Source organism: Pelmatolapia mariae, linkage group LG2, assembly GCF_036321145.2.
Source record: "Pelmatolapia mariae isolate MD_Pm_ZW linkage group LG2, Pm_UMD_F_2, whole genome shotgun sequence".
Classification (NCBI taxonomy): domain Eukaryota; kingdom Metazoa; phylum Chordata; class Actinopteri; order Cichliformes; family Cichlidae; genus Pelmatolapia; species Pelmatolapia mariae.
In genome coordinates, this window is record NC_086228.1 from 29,826,029 (window position 1) to 29,847,833 (window position 21,805).

The 21,805-nt window shown below is 41.0% G+C and overlaps 1 long non-coding RNA gene across 1 annotated transcript; it reads right to left on the reverse strand.

Annotated features, from left to right (window-relative positions):
- Positions 1–4,726: 4,726 nt before the first annotated feature.
- LOC135932237 (uncharacterized) lies at positions 4,727–5,476 on the reverse strand. The gene is made up of 3 exons (XR_010573353.1): positions 5,376–5,476; positions 5,188–5,297; positions 4,727–4,851 (listed from the first exon to the last, which is right to left on the reverse strand). It is a non-coding gene; the product is annotated as an uncharacterized LOC135932237 (long non-coding RNA).
- Between the last annotated feature and the right edge of the window lie 16,329 nt (positions 5,477–21,805).

Sequence of the window (21,805 nt, forward strand, 5' to 3'; positions counted from 1 at the left end):
ACAGCATTACTGGAGGCCAAGGTAATGCCATCCAGAGTAAGAATCTGGTTAGATACCATATTTCTAAGATTGTCAGGGCCGAGTACAATAACCTCAGTTTGATCTGAATTAAGAAGCAGAAAGTTAGCGGCCATCCAGGTCTTTATGTCTTTAAGACATTCCTGCAGTTTAACTAATTGGTGTGTGTTACCTGGCTTCATGGACAGATAGAGCTGTATGCTATGTCTTCTGATGATGCTGCCTAAGGGAGTATCATCCATCTATTAGGATTGCAGTATAAGAACATCAACACAATCAGTGTTAACCATATTTCAGCCATGGTCTCAGGCCACCTGCTTCACATGTTATCCATCCATTAGCAATTATTAGCAGTTATCACAATTATGCACCATCCTGTTCCTGCTGGTAGGCTGTTCTCATCTCATATAAGGGTGCTAGAGCTCCATTGCTCATATGACTCAAAGCAGGTAATGAAACAACTTGCTCAGACTTCGGGCAACAGTTAAATTTACTTCATTTTTAATAGCTAATCGAGACAGAAACAACACAGACACGGTATCCTGTTTTCTCTGTATTATTGTAGGGTATTTACAATGTAAAGTATCCTAAGGCAAATGTTGTTGTGATTTGGAAAGATATAAATAAAACTGAACTGAATTAAATAGACTGGAGACAACAGCAGAGATTTAACATTCACACAGCATTGTTTGTAATGTGGTTTCTTTTCTGTTTCACTGATCCAAATGTATGTTTAGTCTTTCTGCTAGTAGTTGCAGGAGTGAGACTATGATCCATTATCTCTGTAGGTGTTGATTACAAATGATAATAGTGACTTAATGAGCCGATAAGATTCAAACTCGGTGGAAAGACTCTCTAACTTTGACCAACACAGTGAAGCTTTCAAACTCCCTTACATGTAATAATTTTAAATGAATGTTTCTCCTTTCCACGCTCCTAATGACACCTCGAGGACAGTGTCTGTGTCGGCACAGCTGTCAGTCTTAACAGCAAGCTCCTAACTTTAAGCCTTAAAATGGTGCTTTTTGTGTTTTTTAAACCACCATGTACAATTCTCAGGAACAGGAAACTTGCTGTAAAAATGCTTTTTATTGCATTTTATTAAATGTGTTAAATATAGTAAGACTGACTCCCATTTGGAGGCAACCTTGAATGGCCACCGGAGGAAGTGCCGTTCTTGATGCATCCACACTGGGTTAGTTTTTCAGCACCAGGCTCCGCCCCAGCTGTGTGACCATAACTGTGATCCAGTAATGCATCCATATATTTTGCTCCTTGTTCTGAGACCCACACTGAGCCACATGTAATGTTCTCAACCTGTGATTTGTTAGTTATGGCTCTACTAATTTAATAATTCATTTGCTCCTATTTGTTTCTATTGCTGCACAGAGTGGCAGTAGTGTAATAGAGCATTGTGCTGATGAAGCATAATCATCAGAAACAGGTGTTGTAAAGTGTAGGGAGGAAAGCGGCATCATTGTGCATAACACTGTGACCTTCATTTTACCCCCACAGTAGCTCTCACACCTCTAAATGAACTAGCTGAATCACTGTGCCTTTTTCTGTTTTTTATATGCAGGTGCTACTGCTGAAGGAGCCCTGCAAGGTCTTAGGCCTGTGAGAGCATGCTTGATAGAAAGGGCTTGCATCTTAAAAAGCAGAGGACTCAGCGGAGCGCTGCTGAGTGCCTCGGCATGAAAAGCAAGCTGCAGTTAATTGATACTGCTGAGCTGGAGCCTCGTCTCTCTCTGCCATCCCTTCCAGTGGCTGCCATAATGAATGACTCTTCTCTGAGACAGGCCTTGGACTGTTTGTCTGTCTGTCTGAGCTACAAATGTTTTGGCTAAATTGCTGTCACAATCATTTAATCTGGTCACCCCAGAGAAAAGAGATACCCGCCTCAACATCTTTAACTGTTCTCTTGGCCTGCCTCCTCATCCTCCCTCTCTCTCTTTGTCCTTGCAGTGTGCTCCTCAGCAAAGCAGTCACCTCCTCTCTTCTTCTTGTTTTCGTTCTCTCTTCTCTAAGTGTGCTGCACAGAATTCTTATTTGTCTCTCTGGTGACACTAATTGGAAAATAGCTGGAGGCTCCCCCTGGGCTCCAACCCCAACAGTCTTTTTGCTGATTAGTGGCAGCTTAAGAAAGTTGGTCAAAAGAGTGGTGACAGACACGATTTTGCTCTGTCCATCTGTCCCTCTGAGCCATATTTTGTCCTGGTGCCCATTGGTTGGACATACACGGATGGAAGGAGATGCCACATTTTGTCTTACATGTGTTCCTGTTATTGCCATGAAGCGTGCACCACATAGACATGAGCACATAAGTTCATCCAGCAAATGAACTTGTGTGAGACTATTTTGAGTATATTATGTAAATGTTTATAAGTGACCATGCTTAATTTATAAAAACGTGCAGAGTGTGTGGGTGTGTCTAGCGCTGTATGAATCTGTGATGGTGTTTTGCACTGTATCATCTCCTCATACTCTGCATGAATTACTAATGGAGGCATACTTTGAGAGTGGATATTGTGATCTTTACAGGAGATGTTTTCTGACGTATTTGCTTAAACCTGTTCAGCCAAACAAGAGTAAGAAATGTACCCGCACGTCTAAATCAGACACGGGTATTTTAAAAAGGAGGGAACTGAACATGATTTATTGATATACAGAATTCAACTGAGCTATTTGGTGATTATCCCTTATGGTCCATCACATCAGAATTGAATCCCAGAGGTGACAGGAATTAGCGCAGGACCCATCAGAGTCTAGACGCTGGAGGTGGATATGAAGATGGAGGCTTGAGCAAAATGGTCTGCAAGGGAGAATGACAGCTAATACTAAGACAGATAAATGTGGAGGGATGTGCCAGGAAGAGTGTCTGGCCAAATTCAAACATGCAGATCATCAAGAATGACGTTTCCACACCACATCAGGCGAGCCCCAGGTCAGCAACAACTGCCTCCATTGTAACTGGCCAGCAGGATGACAGTAGAAACAAAGAGAAACAGGAAAGGTTCATTTAATTATATTTTATTTATATAATTAAAATCACAACAGTCACCTCAAGGTGCTTTGTATTGTAAGGTAAAGACCCTACAATAATACAGAGAAAACCCAACAATCATGTGACCCCTATGAGAAAGCACTTTGCCAACAGTGTGGAGAAAAAACTCCCTTTTTACAGGAAGAAACCTCAAGCAGAACCAGGCTCAGGGAGGGGCGGGGCCATCTGCCACGACTGTTAAGGGTGCAGGGAGGGACAAAAGACATGCTGTGACAGAGAGCCAGAGATGAATAATAACTCATAATTAAATGCAGAGTGGTGTATAAACAGAAGAGAAATGAGGTAGGGATAATCTTGAAGGAAGAGTCTGTGAAGTGTTGTGGGAGTGAAGACAGTGTGAGACAGGATCATGAGTTACAAACTGGAAATCAGAGGGCTGATGTTGAATGTTGTGCATACGCTGCACAGACTGGTTGTCAGTGACAGGAGCGAGATGAATTCTAGAGTAACCCAGATGAAGTAGTAGAGAGCGTGTCCAGAGGTTTTGGTGATTGAAGCACACTGCAAAAACCCACCTCCTTAATACTAGAAAAATACACTTATTTTTGGTGAAGATTTGCTTAAAACAAGTGAAATTATCTGCCCATGGGGTAAGTGTTTTTTTCTTAACAAGATTTCTTGAAATAAGAACAATATCTAGATTTAAATAAAGCTAAAAATAAGTCTTTTACACTTATTCCAGGCAACAAATCAGAACAATTGAAACTTAAAATAAGCTTTAACCACTTATTGTAGGCCACAAATAAGATAATAAAGCTAAAAATAAGTCTCTTACACTTATTCCAGGCAACAAATCAGAACAATTGAAACTTAAAATAAGCTTTAACCACTTATTGTAGGCCACAAATAAAGATAATAAAGCTAAAAATAAGACTTTTACACTTATTCCAGGCAACCAATCATGGCTTGAAACCTAAAAATAAGCTTAAACCACTTGTTCTAAGTAAAATGTTGAAGAAATTAAATCTGAAAATAGGCATAAAACACTTATTCTAACGAACAAATCAAGGCAAATAATCTAAAAACTAGTACATTAAATCATTTTAAAGATATTTCTTCTTTTTAAATTTAGCTAAACACTACTTTAAGATTATATTGCTGATTAAGGACAAAACAAAACTGAAACAGAGCAAAAGTGTCCATCTTTATTTGTCCACTTTAACAATAACCTGCAGATAATAAAGATACAATTGAACAGTACAGGTCCAACATTATGAGTTTGTTTAAGTGGTTTCAACATTTCAACAGCCTTAGAGGTTTCGCCATTGCCCCATTAAAATTGACGAGTGACATAGGAAGACCACAAAGATTCAAATTTCTTTCGAATGACACCAAATACCACAAATCTTGTCTGGGTGAGTAAATGAACATTTTCCATTTTAGAAATAAGACCCAGATTGAAAAAACAAAAAACAAAACAAAAGTGCCCTCTCATAATCTTATCTGAAATTTACACACTACTTTCCAATAAATGCATGCCATTCTGCCAGGGCTTTTCTGTAAGATGATGTAGTGTCATGCTCATGAATGGCATCCTGGAGAACTTCTGTCTGAATGACAGACAGCAGGATTGCCACGCATTTGGGGTAAGTCAGATGGAGTGCATAAAAGTATGCCATCACATATATCATAGCCTCACCAAGTTTTTCTTTGTCAAATGTTGTAACTGGTAAATTACCAACAGCAATGACACACTTGCAGCCATCGAACATCACTACTGGACATGACAAGCTTCGTTTCTGGAGGACAGCATCTGGATCTTCTGTAGGCTGCAAGACACAAAAGACATGACAGTTAACATCTTATGTTAATTGTATGTTTTTTTGCTGGGATTTGGTCATAACGCCGGAGACGTCATTATCTTGTTCTTTGTTGGTTACACACATTTTATAGTAGTTATGACTTATGGTTTATCAGTGTCAAGCGGCTCCTTATGTGACCACACTCGTGTACATTAAATACGTTATAAATTAATGAAAACAATAAATTATAGATTTAAGTCTTTCGGCTGAAACCGAAAAAGCATTTTGGAGTCATATTTGACCGAAAAATTTTGTTTGCCAAATTTTCTGTAGATCTTTATAAGCAAATTTTACAAAACTTACCTTCAGGACATGTAGAAATGCTTCAGAAGCATTCCCCATCTTTTTTGGTGGATGGGCAGGTGTGGGAAAGAGCGTTGGAAGAGCCTTCATCAGTGCAAGGTGGGCTTCAGCTGAACAAAGCAAAAACAAACCTTCATAAACATAAATTTTAAAGGATGAGAACTTTGTATTCAAATGGTAAAACTTACTTTTGTCCATGGTCATTGGTGGATTCATTGCCTTCTTTGACACACCGTAGAACTCTACCCTGGAGCAGAATTCTTCCCATCTCAGTTTTATTTGACTGATGAACTTGTTGTGGGGATCCAAAATTCTGCGAAGCTCACCCAATGCCTACAATAGGTTTAAAAAAATAAGTAAACAAATAAAATCAAAATAACTTTACTACCACACCAAATATATTTGAAATTAAAGTGATTATTGATTAACTCTTCCAAAAACTTACATGATGCAATTCTTTAAAGCATGGATATGCATCCAAGATGAGGCGAGCTCTGTTCTCCTCTTTCATGGTGTCTGAGTCAATGAAGGATCTTCTGGCTTCAAACTCGAGGTCTAATAGCTGGGACACATCTTCTTGGTTTGGTTTTGCCTTCTTGCACATTTCTTGTAATGTTTTGTAATGTCTTGCTTGTATTTGCCGACTATCCTTGTCAGCTAAGATGGCGAGAAGTACAAGAGCATTTTGGTTTTTCATTGTTACTGAAGTAGACTTCCACAAAACATTAGCTACTACTGGCTGTGTGTTGATAACCATTTTACAAAATTACATGTATGTACTCACATGAAGTGGAGGCATCGTCAGAATTTCTGACAGGTGATAACAGAGTAGATGCACCACTGGAAGAACTGCGATCAGCATCTTCATCATCAGCTTCTTCATCCCTTGGGGAGAGGTCAGTGAGCCTTCTCTTGGGCCGTCCCCTCTCCGGTGTTGGTCCTTGCCTTTTTACTGGGGTTTTCATATTTTGCAGCCTTTTTTGTAACTTGGCATTAATGCTCTCCTGGTGAAAAATACATATATATCATGCCCCCTGAACAAAACAAAATGATTTATATATGAGACACAAATACAAGAACTTACGTGTTTTATGCTTGCATCATTATCCTGCAGCATAGGATAATATTCCACAACTTTTTTAGCCATTGCAGTGATTTCGGTCTTAGAGGGGTATCGCTCCATTTGGCCTTGGCTTGCTCTCAAAAGGGACACCATACTTGTGATTGTATTTCTCACCAATCTGCATCTCAGTTCTTTTGACATGACGCATGCTTGTTCCCTGCCGGAGCAGGCCAACTCCAGGTAACTCTTTCGGCATTGCTCCAACTCACTGTCGGTGTACACAACATATTCCGGAGGACTGGGGAGCTGCAAGGTTTTCAGCTGGCCTACATTAACATCAGCAGTTGGAGGGCCTGTAGCAACTACCCAGGGTGAAGAAGTTGTTTCAGGTTTCTGTGATAGTGAATGTGGTTAATTAGCTCTCTTCCTAATTGAAAGAAATTCTCAATGTGCCTATTAACTTAAGTTAATACAAACGGCTGACATTGCCCATTATAAATAGCATAGCTAGGAATTCTCACAACATTACAGTAGATACTTCACTAACTGTTTTCTGAACCACATGCGAGGGCTGCTAAGCTAACACTAGCATCCGTTAGCATGCTACATTACTCCTTCCCACGCTCAAATTAAATTTATTACTCTGTCCGCTTGACTTTAAAACAGTGATTAGACTACACACTACTTACATTCGAAAAATTAAAATTGCTTACCTCTCTTCCTTGACGAAGTTTTCTCTTACATTTTGTCTTTCAACGCTCAAGTGCAGAAGATTCCTGTGACTCCAAATTCAAACGGAGTTAGGTAACAACTAACATAGAACATGAAGGGGGTGGACATCTCAATTTTTGCTTCTATATACAATTTAGTGGTTTGTACGTTCATAAAACACAGTCAGTATGATAGGTAAATTTCTTCTTCATTGATTTAAAATAAACTCTTATAGGTGTTATTTCATTTTACCTTATTTGTGACCATTTTTTGTTTTTACAGCTACAGTTTGTAATACCCCCCTCCCCCCATGAACTTGGTATTTCCCAAACTAGCTGCGGAGACACTCTTGCCCAGCATGAGCTTGCAGGATTTAAGGAAGGAGTTGGTTGTGCGTATAGCAAATGTCGTCATTGTGAGTGTACTTTTGATGAAATGCAAGAAAATTTCAATGAACATAGTTTCACCAGACGGACACATTAGGCAGTGCATTGAAATAGAAAGGGCAACTACTGAATTTTTGAAATCCTCGCTCAAAACGACTTTTGGCAAAGCAAATTAGTTGATTTCCCAGGTTTTAATCTCATAGAGCAGATGCCACAGGATATTATGCATGTAATTCTTGAAGGAGTGGCACCAATGGAAATTAAGTGTGTGTTGAAATACCTTGTTTTATCTGGAAATTTGGAATTGGACTTGTTTAATTCTGCCATGCAGAACTTTCCTTTTTCATCAGCGGACATACGTGACAAGCCTTCACCAATTAGTATTGCTACTTTAGCTTCAAGTGACAACAGACTCAAACAATCCTCTGGACAAATGCTTATATTGATCAAGATTTTGCCATTCTTATTGTACAGTGTTGTAGAGAAAAATCCCCTTATTCAGTTTATTTTGGATTTAATTGAAATTGTTAAAATACTTTTTGCCCCAGTTGTGTCTTTACAAACTGTGTCCAAACTAAAAAAAATGATAGAAGATCATCTTAAACAATTCAGGCAACTGTTCCCAGAAAAAAATGTAATCCCAAAGCAACATTACATGCTGCATCTTCCCTCTCAAATTATTGCCCTGGGACCTGTAATACGTCATATGTGCATGAGATTCGAGTCTAAACACAGTTTTTTTAAACAATGGTCATCCAAATTAAACTTTAAGAATGTGTGCAAGTCTCTTGTAAACCACAATCAGCTGCTGGAGTGTTGCCAAAGTGAAGCAGGAACTGAGCATCCGTTATTTGTAAATGAGAAAGAACTAGGTCCTATATCAGAGGTTGCTAATATGGACCATTTGCAATCAAAGGTTGTAGATTTTTTGGGGATTGAAGATGCTATACATCATGCCGTTAGAGTAAAGTGGCTTATTTTACATGGAAACAAATACATCTGTGACAGGTCTCTTATACTCATTTCAGCAAATGGTTTAAACCCTATCTTTGGACTTGTAAAAAAGATTTTTATTGTTTATAGTGTACTTTATTGTTTTGAATACCAGGTGTATGAAACCTTGGGTTTCAACAAAGACTTTCTTGCCTATGAAATTGCAATTCCCAACCTTGCCCAAGCAACTGAACTGACTGATGTTGAAAACCTACTTGATTTTACGTCATATTACCCAGTCAATTTCAGAAACAGTGTCTATGTTATGACAAAATATAACCTTGAAGATGTCCTTTCTTTAAAAACCTGAAATAAATACCTTCCAATGAGTGACTTTCTTATTTCAAGGAAAAAGGTGAATGTTTCTTATTTTGAGATAATTTTTGTTTTACACTCTATCTAAAAGCTATTTTTGCTTGAAATGAATGTAAAATGGTTCATTTTTAGATATACAGACTAAATAAGAAAAAAAAAAAGTAATATATACTTGAAACAAGTTTAATCATCTAACACATGAGACTGGAAACTAGCTTGTAATGTTCAAAACAAGATGGACAAGATAATTTGGCTAAATTTAAGACAATAAATCTTGTCAAGCTACAAGGAATTTGCAGTGCAGACTTCATTGGACATGTAGGTGAAGTGAACAGAGGTGATGAGGAGGTGTTGGTTAGCTATGATATTAACAGAGAAATACAGAAATGTTGTAAATCCATTAATATAGAGAGGTTAGTAGACCCAGTCAGGCGTGGAAATCCGAGCGTGGAGCTCGTCCATTTTATTTTCCAGAGACTGAACGTTTGTGAACAGTATGACTGGGAGGGTTCGCCTTCCATTGCTGTTTCATCTTGTTCTCTTTATAAACTCCACAAGATGCTCGGTTGAAATTTCCCTCCTCCGAGGTGAACTTTATTAAACTCTTAATAAACAGTCATGAGTGTCTTCTTCTCATCTTCCTGTGTTACACTCCATAGACTCCAGGCGGAACACACACGTAAAAGCAATTCCCATTGCTACATCCCTTTTCTTTTGCAAAGACAATGGGTTCTTCCATTTGAACTATTCATAGGTTGAGAACTCAGTTTGCAACTGGAACAAAACTTAGACATGACATTTCTTTGTTGGTCACCATTTTCTTCAAAAATAAAAAATTTCTTCCTTCCACTGAACTTTGTAGCTTTCTTTCCATTTTCTTTTATTATTATTATTTTTGTATTTATTTATTTTTGTTTTGTTTTTTCTTTTCTTCTTTTTCAACAAGTCAACAGATCACAAAACTATGACTCAAAATATTATCACAGATGTTTTGTTCTGTCCTCCAACCAGTAAACAAATCACAACATATAACTCAAAACATCATCACACGTTTTTTTTTTTAAGACTTATCAACCCCTTCACTCACAGATTACATTTGCATACATAGTCCTTCAGATCTCCAAAAGTTGATTCTGTTCATCTGGACGTAGGGTACATCTGTCACCATCTTACAATGCTGTGATTGCAGCCATTCCCCAACTCTCTGTGAATGGAACTCATGGACATTGATCAGTGGGTTTTGGTCAGTGGTTGTTGATCAATGGTCATGAGAATTTGCATAATTATGATTAAGGAACTGACCTCCCAGCCCATTGTTCCGTCAGTGGGCTGGTTTCAGTCATTATGCAAATGTACTGTTTATAAGGTTGGGGAAACCTGCAGCTAGCTGAGACTGAAGAAGTCACAAAACGCTACGTCCAGATGAACAGAATCAACTTTTGGAGATTTACTTACCTGGATGATTGAGCATGCATCAAGACGATAGTCCTTCAGATAGCCAGGTCGTTGTACCACCCGTCCTGACCTGGTAGTGCTGTTTTGTGTGTTCTCTTTGTTCTGTGTCTACAGTGTAATGTTCTGTCCCTCAGGCTGGGGATGTGCCGACATGTCTTTTTTGACCTCCACAGCTTGCCTCAGATGGCACCGATTCCTTCTGAGGACTCTGCCGTTGTCTAACTCCACATCATAGGATCTGTTTCCCAGAGTGTTACACACTCTAGCCTTGGTCCATAAGGTGTGTTGTTCAAAAGGTTGGACTCACACCAAGTCCCCTGGGTTTAATGTGTCTATGTCGCCATCCTGTTGTAGTACTTTGTTTGTCTCTCTCTGTTTTTCATCAGTGCTAATTTGTTATCAGTCACTTTGGGTTGCAACAATCTGTCTCCTATTGGAAGGAGTGTCCTCGTCCTCCTGCTTAAGAGTCTCTGTGCAGGGCTGGTAGTCAAACCTTGTATTGGGGTGTTTCTGTGGTCCAATAAGGCCAGATATGGATCTTGTCCACCCAATTTCGCCTTTTTCATGAGTCGTTAGGCGGTTTTAACAGCAGACTCTGCTTTGCCGTTGCTCTGCGGATAGCCAGGCGATGAGGTATGGTGTTGAAATTCCCATTTCCGGCTGAAGTTGGCAAACTCTGTTGAGCTGTACTGGGGCCCGTTGTCAGAAAAAACAATCTTTGGTATTCCCTGACGTGCGAAATGAGTCTTTAGTTTTCTAATCACAGTACTCGACTTGGTATCAGGTAGATAATCTATCTCCCAAAAGTTGGAGTAATAATCAACAGTTATTAGGTAGTCCCTACCCTCAAAGTTGAATAAATCTGTCCCAACTTTGGTCCATGGTCTGGTGGTTGGCTCATGCGGTTTTAGTGTCTCTGTCTGTTGTTTCGCATCTACAGACCGACATATGTCACATGTAGCGATGTACTTTTTGATGTGGTTTTTCATACCGTGCCAGTAGACACAGTCTCTAGCTGTCCTGAGGCACCCTTCTGTTCGATGTATGTTGAGTGAATTCGCTGGGTTATATCTGACTGGAGTGCTTCTGGAATCACCACTCTCTCTCCCTTGAAGACCAATCCATCCTGTGTGCTCAGTTCATCCTGCAAAGATTGGAACTGGGTTATTTCAACAGGTACATCTTTCTTACAGGCCGGCCACCCCTTTTGTATTGTTTTTATCAGCGTTTGTAGTGTGTGGTCGGTTCTTGTCCCTGCTCGTATTCTGTGCATGCTTTCTGTTGAAACAGGTACATAATCCACGATGTTGACACATTCTGTCTCCAACTCCGTCTGGCTTGTGATGCTCTCTTGCAGGTAGGCTCTACTCAGCGTATCATGTAGCATAACAACATATGTTATGCTTATGTCATATTTTTGCAGCCTTAATAACATCCTTTGCAGTCTCTTAGGTGCATGTAACAGCGGCTTTTTAATAATGGTCTCGAGTGGCTTGTGGTCTGATTGCACTCTCACAAGACCACCATAGGTATATTGGTGGAATTTCTCCATCCCAAACACAATAGCTAAACATTCCTTTTCAATTTGTGCATAACCTCTTTCAGTGAGCGTCAGTGCACGACTTGCAAATGCCACTGGTTTTCCATGTTGAGTCAGAGCTGCTCCCAGTCCCTTCTTGCTGGCATCACACTGCAGTGTCAGCTCTTCTTCAGGGCTGTAATATTTCAAAACTGGGACTTGTGTTAGTTTTTCTTTCAGTCTTTTAAATGCATCTTCCTGCACGTCTGTCCACTCCCATAGGCTGTCTCTGTGTGTCAGTTGTCTGAGAGGCTCACAGTCGTCTGACAGATGCTTGTAGAACTTTGATAAAAGGAAAAGTCTCAGGTTTCTGTCATGATCCATTTCTGCTAACTCAGTTGTCTCTCCTTTTCCAGTGATCAGGATGTCATCAGCAATGATGTATGTGCCTGGCAGGTTCTTTAACGCTTGCATCAGTTTGCGCTAAAAGACCTCTGGCACTGGGCTAATCCCCATCGGCATTCTCAGCCAACGAAAGCGACCAAATGGTGTTGCGAATGTCGTGAGATGGCTTGACGCCTCTGTAAGCTTCACATGCCAAAAGCCATGTTTCACATCACACAATGTGAAAACTTTAGCTTTTGACACATCCGGCAAGATGTCATCTATTGTTGGTAACGGGAAATGACTACGCTTCCAAGCTTTGTTGAGCGGTCTCAGGTCAATTCATATCCTGGGTTTGCCATTTGGCTTCTGCACTGTCACCATCCCACTGATCCAATCAGTGCTACATTCCACTGGTGCTATTATTTGTCTGTCTGCAAAACTCATCAGTTCCTCTTTCACTGGTTTCATCATCGACACTGGGACTCTGCAGTGGAAAGGTGAGCAAAAATTGGAGCTCATGAAGGTGGATATACCGGGGGTATACCAGCACAGTCAGAGGTCCAGAGCACTCTGAAACAGGTTATCATCAAGGAGGTCTCTGCCTGTTGCTGCATTCATCTTTCCCTCGACCCTGACTGGTCTCCCAGGTCTAGCTGTCACCACCTGTTGGAATGGTATTGGTCATGACTGATACAAGTTCAATCTTTGCTTCATCAAACCACAGAAATTTGTTTCTGAAGAGTTGCTCTTCTGTTCTTTCTTATCACACTGATGCATACGCATTATGGTCAGAGGTTTTTTCTGCCATAGATTAAAATGTAGAAATCACTCTAGTACTAAAGGACCATGCACTGTTTTGCACTGCACCTGCAATGCATTTATTTTTTCTTTTAATATGTCAGCAGGCTGTACTGTGAGATTATTGGGGTAGTGTGCAGAACTTTATTCTTCAGAAATATTTGAGATTTAAATACAAATTGTGCAAACGTAGCCTAGTGAAATCCATTGATCATGTCAGTTTTTCTCTATCAGTCATGTGTTTATGTGCAGGACGAGTTTTTTTTTTCAGCCCTGCTCTGAATAGTGTACAGGCCAGTATATTACACAGCACTGTATACATAGTAAATGTGCATGTACATGTACTAATGGATTTGCTGTTGTGTCATCAGATGGTCAGTCATCAGTCTCTGGATGACATATTGTATATGTATGTGAATAAGTGTGTGTGTGTGTGTGTGTGTGTGTGTGTGTGTGTGTGTGTGTGTGTGTGTGTGTGTGTGTGTGTGTGTGAATGAGGCCTGGATGCAGCCAAAGGCTCAGTTGACCTTGAGGAGCGCTATTCATCACAGTGGGAAAAGGGAACCAAGCAGAGACAAAGCCTTATTGGATGAAAATACCCTTACAGTCGGAAATAGCTGAAAGTGCTGATGCCAGAACTCCACTGTAGTTTTTCACAGCATCTGCAGTTTGGGCCACTCATTGGCTCAAGCGTCAGACTCCTCTGTCCTGATTCAGTATGAACTTTGTTGGGTTCATGCTGGGTAATGTTACTACAGTGAGAAATGTAATCACAGCTGCTTAAAGCAGCATTACTGTAGTTAGTGTTTATGAATGTCCCCATGAGCAGTGCTGGGCTCAAGGCAAGCCTCAATGATAAATGATTCAGCCTGAAAAAGTCTTCCTTCACTCAAGTGGAAGGACTAATGCTGCTGTCTCAGTTAAGAGTTCTTGTCAGGAAGAAGTAATAAGTGAATGTTACTATTCTTCCACTCAAGGAGCAAATCTAGTCCTGCTATACACAGATGTCTTCAATTTCATTTTTACAATAAAACCAAAAATAATAAGGCACATGTTCTTTTGATCAAGATGCCAAAATGCAGTTATTTACTTTGATTCCAGTTTACCAGCTCAATGTGTTTTTACGACAGATGGTCTAATAAAGGTATTTAACAGTGTACTGTATACATGTAACATATTTGCGTTGAGTGAAGTGCTCAGAGACTACGTACCAAACTTATTTGCAAAATTATTTTCTGCACATTATTCCAGTTAGATTGAATATGTATGTGTCTTGCCCAGTAGGTGTACAGAGGTCAGCCAATGTGGGTGAGGGGACTCACCCAGTATTAACTCACTCGAAATCGTCCAGGTGTCTCCCCTACTTCTTAATGGTAGCTTCCCTACTGATCATGGAACTTGTAATTTCTGGGCTTAACTTTAGAGGCCTGGACCGCCCCAAGGGAAGGTCGTTTTAATAGGCTAGGAAACCTATAAGAGCTATTTGCACTAATCAAGAATACTACTCAGACTTTTACCTCTACTGAGCTAAAAAGTCAATGTCCACCATTTAGACTTTAATTGCAGGAAAGCAGCTGGGCATTCAGTGGAAGTATGATGTTAATGAAAACCTCTGAATTAACCATGTAACAGGGCACAAATGAGCAGATGAAAAGCCAAAAATACAAAAACCAATTTGCAGGTTCAAAGGTCGGGCTGTGGTTTTCCCTCCAGAGTCTCTGCTGCAATTTCCAACTGCGAACCTCTTAGTTTAATCTCCTGGACTCCTCATCTGGCAGGAGACAAGAGGGAAGAACCATTTCTCCCTGCTCTCCCATTGGACATCAGAGACGATATCTAACCTCACCCATGGGGACATCAAACCACATTCTTAACATCTAGCTTTCCTCCAGACACACACAACACTGCCACGGTTGTAGCTGGCTTATGTGCCCTCAAAGCTCAAACATTAGGACAGTCATTTTTACCACTCATTGCTACTACCACTCTACTACTGCATTTTTATTACTATTACATTTCTCATGTTTTATATTGATGCCCTCAGGAGTCTCAACACAGTCCTGTACAGTGCAATGCTGAGTGTGCAGGCAAAGCTCAAACTAAAATATTTTTGTCCTGGTGGGTTACTGGTAGTTGGTTCACTACCCGTACTCTTTGAACACAGAGCAAACCTTGATTTAGCCTTCTGTGGGAAATCACTGGTGTAACTTAAACTCCTTTTAACCCTGTACGATAACCTTTCCCGTAACCTGATGTACACATCCTGTAACTACACGTCGGGTCGATGCAGCCTGTAAAGATTTAATTGGTGTGGAAAGTTGCCGAGTAAGAATAAAAGGAGTTTCCACTCACAGTGTCACTTTGGATGTAGATTTCCCACAGAAGTCTAAATCAAGTTTAACCTGACATGCACCTCCAAGAAATGTAACCACACGTCAGGGCGATGCAGCTAGCAAAGACTTGAATGACATGGAAGGTTCATTCATTTGGACTGGATCAGAGCTTCATAGCTTCATATCTCTCAGTTGCTCTCTGTGAGTGCTGGTAGCAAACCCACCAGGTGTGACTAACAATCTCAAAGTAAAGATTTTCCATTCCCCATACAGTTTAGAGAAAAGAAAGAAAAACATATTTGAACTGTTTCTTTTTCTTCTGTGAAAAGAAACTGAAAGCTTTAATCTTTAATATTTGATATTGTTCTTGTTTCTCTAGAAATTGAGAGCTGATAATTGTTCAGACTCATAGTTTTATATTTGAAAGTAAATGTAGAGCAATATTTCAAATGAATTGTTATTAATTGTCCAATTTTCATGCCCACTTGAAAGTGTGTCTGGCCTGCCTCGACACTGAAGCAACGCTTAGAGCACTTAAAGAGAGCTTGAGTTTAATTGGCGTAAGATTGAAGTGGAGACTGCTATTAGAATTCATCAGCTCGAGTTGGTCTCCTCTGACAGAACAGGTGCAAGCACAAAAACAGGCGCAGCAGCAACCCTTTGGGACTCTAACAACAACAAAACATGCACTGTGCTGGTGTTAAAGGTGTTTGTGTTGCAACTTCTCAGTTGTAGTAGCTCCACTCACCTGTTTGTGTGGACTAGTGAATATCAACATGGCTTGGACAGTGTCAAGTCTCCTGTACTTAAAGCCCCTGACTTCACCAAACCTTTCAAGTTGGAGGTGGGAGCACTGTGATGAAGATGGGACTAGTACTGCTACTAAAAGGAGCAGATGGGCCTCCTTTCTGTCTTACGTTTCTGCCAAGTTTAAATGCCATCAGAGTTATAGTGTATACCGACCATAAGTCCTTGGTGTTCACGAATCACATGTACAATCACAGCCAGAGGTTGATGCGCTGGGCCTTGTTAGCTCAAGACTACAATCCTGACATCAGACACGAGAAGGATATCGATAACATAACGGCTCATTGTCCCGAGTGAAGCTGTTCAGGTGGACTGAATGTATCTGTATTCCTGTCAAGTAATTTTTTGTGCTGGGTTTACCTTCATGGGGGAGGTGGTTATGTTCACTGACCTTTTTCCCTCTTCCTGGAAGAGAGCTGGTCTCCTTACCTCCCTCTCTGTTCCTGATGACCACACCAGTTAGTCACAGTTTAACAGCATCAAGCTCGCTTGTGGAAAGGGGAGCAGGAGCACTTGCTCCCCTTTAGGCTACTGAGTGCTGGGAGGTGTGTGCCTGCTGTGTTAGTGCTGTTTTGCTTTGATTATTATTGGAAGATACAGGTGGCACCTTTGTGGGTCCTAGTTGGTTTTGCTGTTTGGTTAAAGTACTTAGTGAGCAGCCCCAAAAAGTTGATTCTGTTCTCGATGTAGCGTTTTCAGTGGGAGAAACGTTCCGTCACTAACCGTAACCCTAACCCTACCTGGGTAATTGAGCATGCATTAAGACATACTTAGTGAGAAACTTGGGGTTAGCTGTCATTTTTATTTATGAAAATAAACTCTTCTCCTGCTTTGTGGAAGGGCCAGGGAGAAATACCAAATCACAACGACACCATCTGAAGGTACTGTAGGTTAAAGACCCTATAATATTAGAGTGCTTGTTCATAGGATTCATCAAATGTGATTACTGGGGTTTCTTTCTGTCCACAGTAGGATGAAAAACACCTGGCAGAACCAGGTTCAGGGAGGGGCAGCCATCTGCTATGACCGGTGAGAGAGAGGAGAGGACAGAAGGCAACCTATGAGAGAAAGTGCCAGAGTTTATTAATTGTTTATACTTGGATTGGTGACAGAGTTATGGGGTGAAAAGATACGAGTCAAGACAAAACACTCCTGGGAATCCCCAAGCAGCCTAGGTCTACTGCAATGTAACTATGGGAGGATTCAAGGTCACCTGATCCAGCCCTAATTAAATGCTTTATCAGAAAGGACAATTTTAAGCCTAATCTTAAAAGTAGAGAGGGTGCCTGTCTCCAAACTAGGAGCTGGTTTCACAGAAAACTGTCTAAAGCTGAAGGTTGCTCTGCCACCCGTTTTACTTTTAAATGTCTTAGAAGCCAGAAGTCTGACAGGGAAGTGCTCTATTGGGGTGATGTGGTACTATGAGGTCTTTAAGATAAGCTATGGCCTGATTATTCAAATTATATGTGAGAAGAAAGATTTAAATTCAATTCTGAATTTAACAGAGAGCCAGTGAAGAGAAGCCAATACTGTTTCTCGTCCCTGTCAGTACTCTTGCTGCAGTGTTCTAATTCAACTGAAAGCTTTTCAGGGAGTTTTACAGATTCATTCTGAGACATGATGTTTCTAATTTTAGTCATACTGTGCAAATGAATGAAAGCATTATATATTTGCTTAGCATGCTCACTGAAGGGCATGTGTTGGCCACAAATTACCTCAAGATTCCTCACACTGTTACTGGAGGGAATGGTAAAGGGTAAATAATAGGATAGACAGATATAGGGCCAAAGTAATTAATCATAACCCTTTGTAAACCAGAAGGTTATTGTTAGTTAATGATGGAAACAGAACCAACTGACCAGTGTGCTTTGCGGTGTTGCCAGTTTCTCCTGTTTTTTCAGGGAACCATAGGACATCAAACCAACATCATTAGTTACCGTGATACAACCAATCTGGAGACGCATAACACTTACACTTAGTAAATCATTAAAGTACTGCAAGTGCTGTAATTCAATTGGCAGCCTATATTATTAAATAAAATTTAGAAAATTACATGCATAGCTCTGTTCTAAATAATTATAGTTAAACTGTGTCTTAATGTAAATTGTTACCATTTTGTTTTACAGTGTACCTCCAGGTCAGAGCATCCTAATAATTGTTCTCCATCCATGCATGAGAACAGGCTTCACCAGCTCTGACTCTGTGGATGTCATAGTGCAGCTTTACATTTTGAAATTAGCCATGAATCTTTTATTTGATGGGGAAATATTCTGTTAGCTTTTTACACTGTTCAAGATTTAATCATCTCACCGTGGAGAGAGATCAGATGGGGTTTGTCATGCCGAAAGGTTTTATAATCTCCATGTCAAGGTGGCCACTAACTTAGCTCACCTTTCTTTGCATGTGTGTTTGAGAGACTGTGTCAGTCACTCTCACATAATGCAAGCTAAACTAAAGAAATCCATTTTGCATTTCAACGAGTCAGCCTGGGTCCAGCTTTAGAGTATAAGGCCAAGCCACAAACACACTCTGTTATAAATTCAACATCATGTCGCAAAGTTTGCAGATGTATTAATGACAGTTTGTGATATACTCTGAACTGTATACTTTTAAAATTTTGATTTTTTTAGACATTTCCAACAGTTTTCCTAATTACTACTTAGGGGCGTTACTGCTCATGGTTGCATCGTCTACGTACCGGGCGGGGACATCCTTCAACCGGCAGTCAGTCAGGATTCCCGTCATGCATCGTGGTCCTGTCACTGATTAGTGGCTGTATCTGTAGCACTTTTCTACTTGAATCGTCAAAGCACTTCATACAACATGCCTCGTTGACCCGTCCAAACCCGTTCACACAAGCACACTGATGCAGGCAACAGAGAGCAACCTGGGCTTCAGTATGTTCCCCAAGGATACTTAGGCATAGAGAGTGGAGAATGAAGCAGCCAAAGACTGAACTTCACAGCTTCTGATTAGCAGATGAGCTGCTCTGCCTCCAGAGCTGCAGGCACTCCAATCCCAACATAACCCACGGAGACCCCTTCTTGACGCTATCACAAACAAGAAACAAGAAGGGGCTTAAAGCAGATCCCTGATGTCGTCCCACCCCCACCTTGTCACTGTCACTTCTACCACACACCTCGCCACTGTCTCACTGTCTCAGTACATGTCCAGCACCACTGGCACATATTAATCTGTCACCCCTGACTTCATCATGTAGTACCATAGTTCATCATGATATGTCTGTTTCACTAGGTAATGCTCTAGGTCATAGGTGTCGAACTCCAGGCCTGGAGGGCCGGAGTCCTGCAGGTGTCCTTGATCCAACACAGCTGATTTAAATGGCTAAATGACCTCCTCAACATGTCTTGAAGTTCTCCAGAGGCCTGGGAATGAACTAATCTTCTGATTTAGGTGTGTTGACCCAGGGTGAGATCTAAAACCTGCAGGACACCAGCCCTCGAGGCCTGGAGTTCGACACCCCTGCTCTAGCTAATGACATGTGGGACAGGCACCTGGTAGAGACCTGTTTTCTTGGCCCAAAAGGCATCGGCTCACCACTTCTTTGCTTTGTGGCAATGTCTGGACCCTGTGGACTCCTGGCTTTTACCCATTGGTGGCTCAGATCAGGTGGTTCCACTTCAGCACCGCTACCCTCTCCACCCTACACCAGCAAGGAACAAATCTCCAGAACTCGTGGACTCTGGTGCATGCTCCCATGCTGTTAAACTACTGTTTGTAGTTAACAGCAGAGCAGGACCAAAGTGACCTCACAGCTCTCTGTGTTTTCCATATGAAAGAGCTACCTTCAATTTAATTCTACTTGCCAAACTGTTCTGGACTCTATCAGGCAACCAAACCCAGATCAGAGCCTTGGTTAAATGACAACACCTGGGCCATTTGACAGAAGTGCAGGAGAGCTGAACTGTGGTAGAAAAATGACAGGTTGCAGTTTTTTTGAAATGTTGAGAAAAAGTCAGTTCTGTTATCAAAAACCTGTAAAAGCCACTAGGTCAAAATTCCTCTGTGATATCATCGTCTCTAACTCTGTGTGTTCTTTTTAACACACTGAGTTCTGTTCTTAATACTCATAAACCTGCTCATAACGCTCCCATGAAGGTTGTGATATATTTCTTCACTTCTTTTTGGAGCAGGACCCTCATTTTACTACCCTCTTATGATTCATCCACCTTCAGCTTTCTTTGATCACTTTGAGCCTGTCTCCTGCTCCTTTTTAGAGAGCTGGTTTCCAGTATGAAGCCGTCAGGATCCCCCTTTGATGTTCTCACTCGACTCCTTAAAGAGGTTTTTCCTAACACTTTTTTCTTGTCATTATTAACAGTAGTTTGACCTCTACTGTGGTCCCAAAACTTGCTGTTGTGCAACCCTTGGTGATAAACTCTTGCATTGACCCTTCTGCTTTGTCAAACTTTAGGCCCGTCTCCAAGTTACCCTTCTTGTAGTACTGTCCAGGCCGATACTGAAATATTAATTTCAGAAGAATAAAATGTGGACATGTTTGCGACATGTAGCACCCTTGCTGAATTTTAGAAAATGAATTGTGTCTTTGTTTTTGAATTGAAAGTTGAGTATTTTTAAATGTAAGTATTGACTTTTGGGGGGGGGGGTGTTGTCTCCTCTTCATCTCACCTGAAATGTGATGTTTTCCATAATATACAGGGTGGGCCATTTATATGGATACACCGTAATAACATGGGAATGGTTGGTGATATTAAAGTCCTGCTTGTGGCACATTAGTATATGTGAGGGGGCAAACTCCCCAAGATGGGTGGTGACCATGGTGGCCATTTAGAAGTCGGCCATCTTGGATACAACTTTTGTTTTTTCAATAGGAAGAGGGCCATGTGACACATCAAACTTATTGGTAATGTCACAAGAAAAACAATGGTGTGCTTGGTTTCAACGTAACTTTATTCTTACATGAGTTATTTACAAGTTTCTCTTTGTTCACAGCCATTGACATGTCGAAGAGGTTAACACGTGAGGAGCGGATCGAAATTGTGTTGATATCTGGTGAACGCAGTAACCGGGTCATTGGAGCAGATTTCAATGCAAGACACCCTACGAGATCACCCATCTCCCATGCTACAGTCAGCAAACTGCTTGCTAAGTTTTGTGAAACTGGTTCAGTGTTGGATTTGCCAAAATGTGGACGCAAGAAAACTGTCACTAATGAAGAAACATCAGTGGCTGTCCTAGCTTCATTCAGCAAGAGCCCACAGCGTAGCACTCGCCGCATGTCACTGGAGAGTGGCATTAGTCGAACATCCCTTCGGCGGATATTAGCTACTCACAAATGGCACCCTTACAAACTCCAGCTACTGCAGCATCTCAACGAGGATGACCCAGATCGGTGCACAGAATTTGCAGAATGGGCAAAACAAAAATTGGAACAGGACCCTCAGTTCACGCAGAAGATTTTGTTCAGTGATGAGGCAAACTTTTATGTGAATGGTGAAGTTAACAAACAAAACCACCGCTATTGGTCTGACACTAAGCCACATTGGATGGATCCCTCCAAGACTGTTGGAACAACAAAAGTGATGGTTTGGTGTGGTATATGGGGTACAACGATAGTGGGTCCATTCTTCATCAATGGAAACCTCAAGGCCACTGGATATTTGAAATTGCTACATGATGATGTGTTTCCCTCTTTATGCACTGAAGCTGGCACGTTCCCTGAGTTTTTCCAGCAAGATGGTGCACCACCACATTATGGGTGCCAGGTCCGAGCATTCCTAGATGTACAGTTTCCTGGAAAGTGGATTGGTCGTCGTGGGCCAGTTGAATGGCCCCCAAGGTCTCCCGATCTGACCCCCTTAGACTTTTA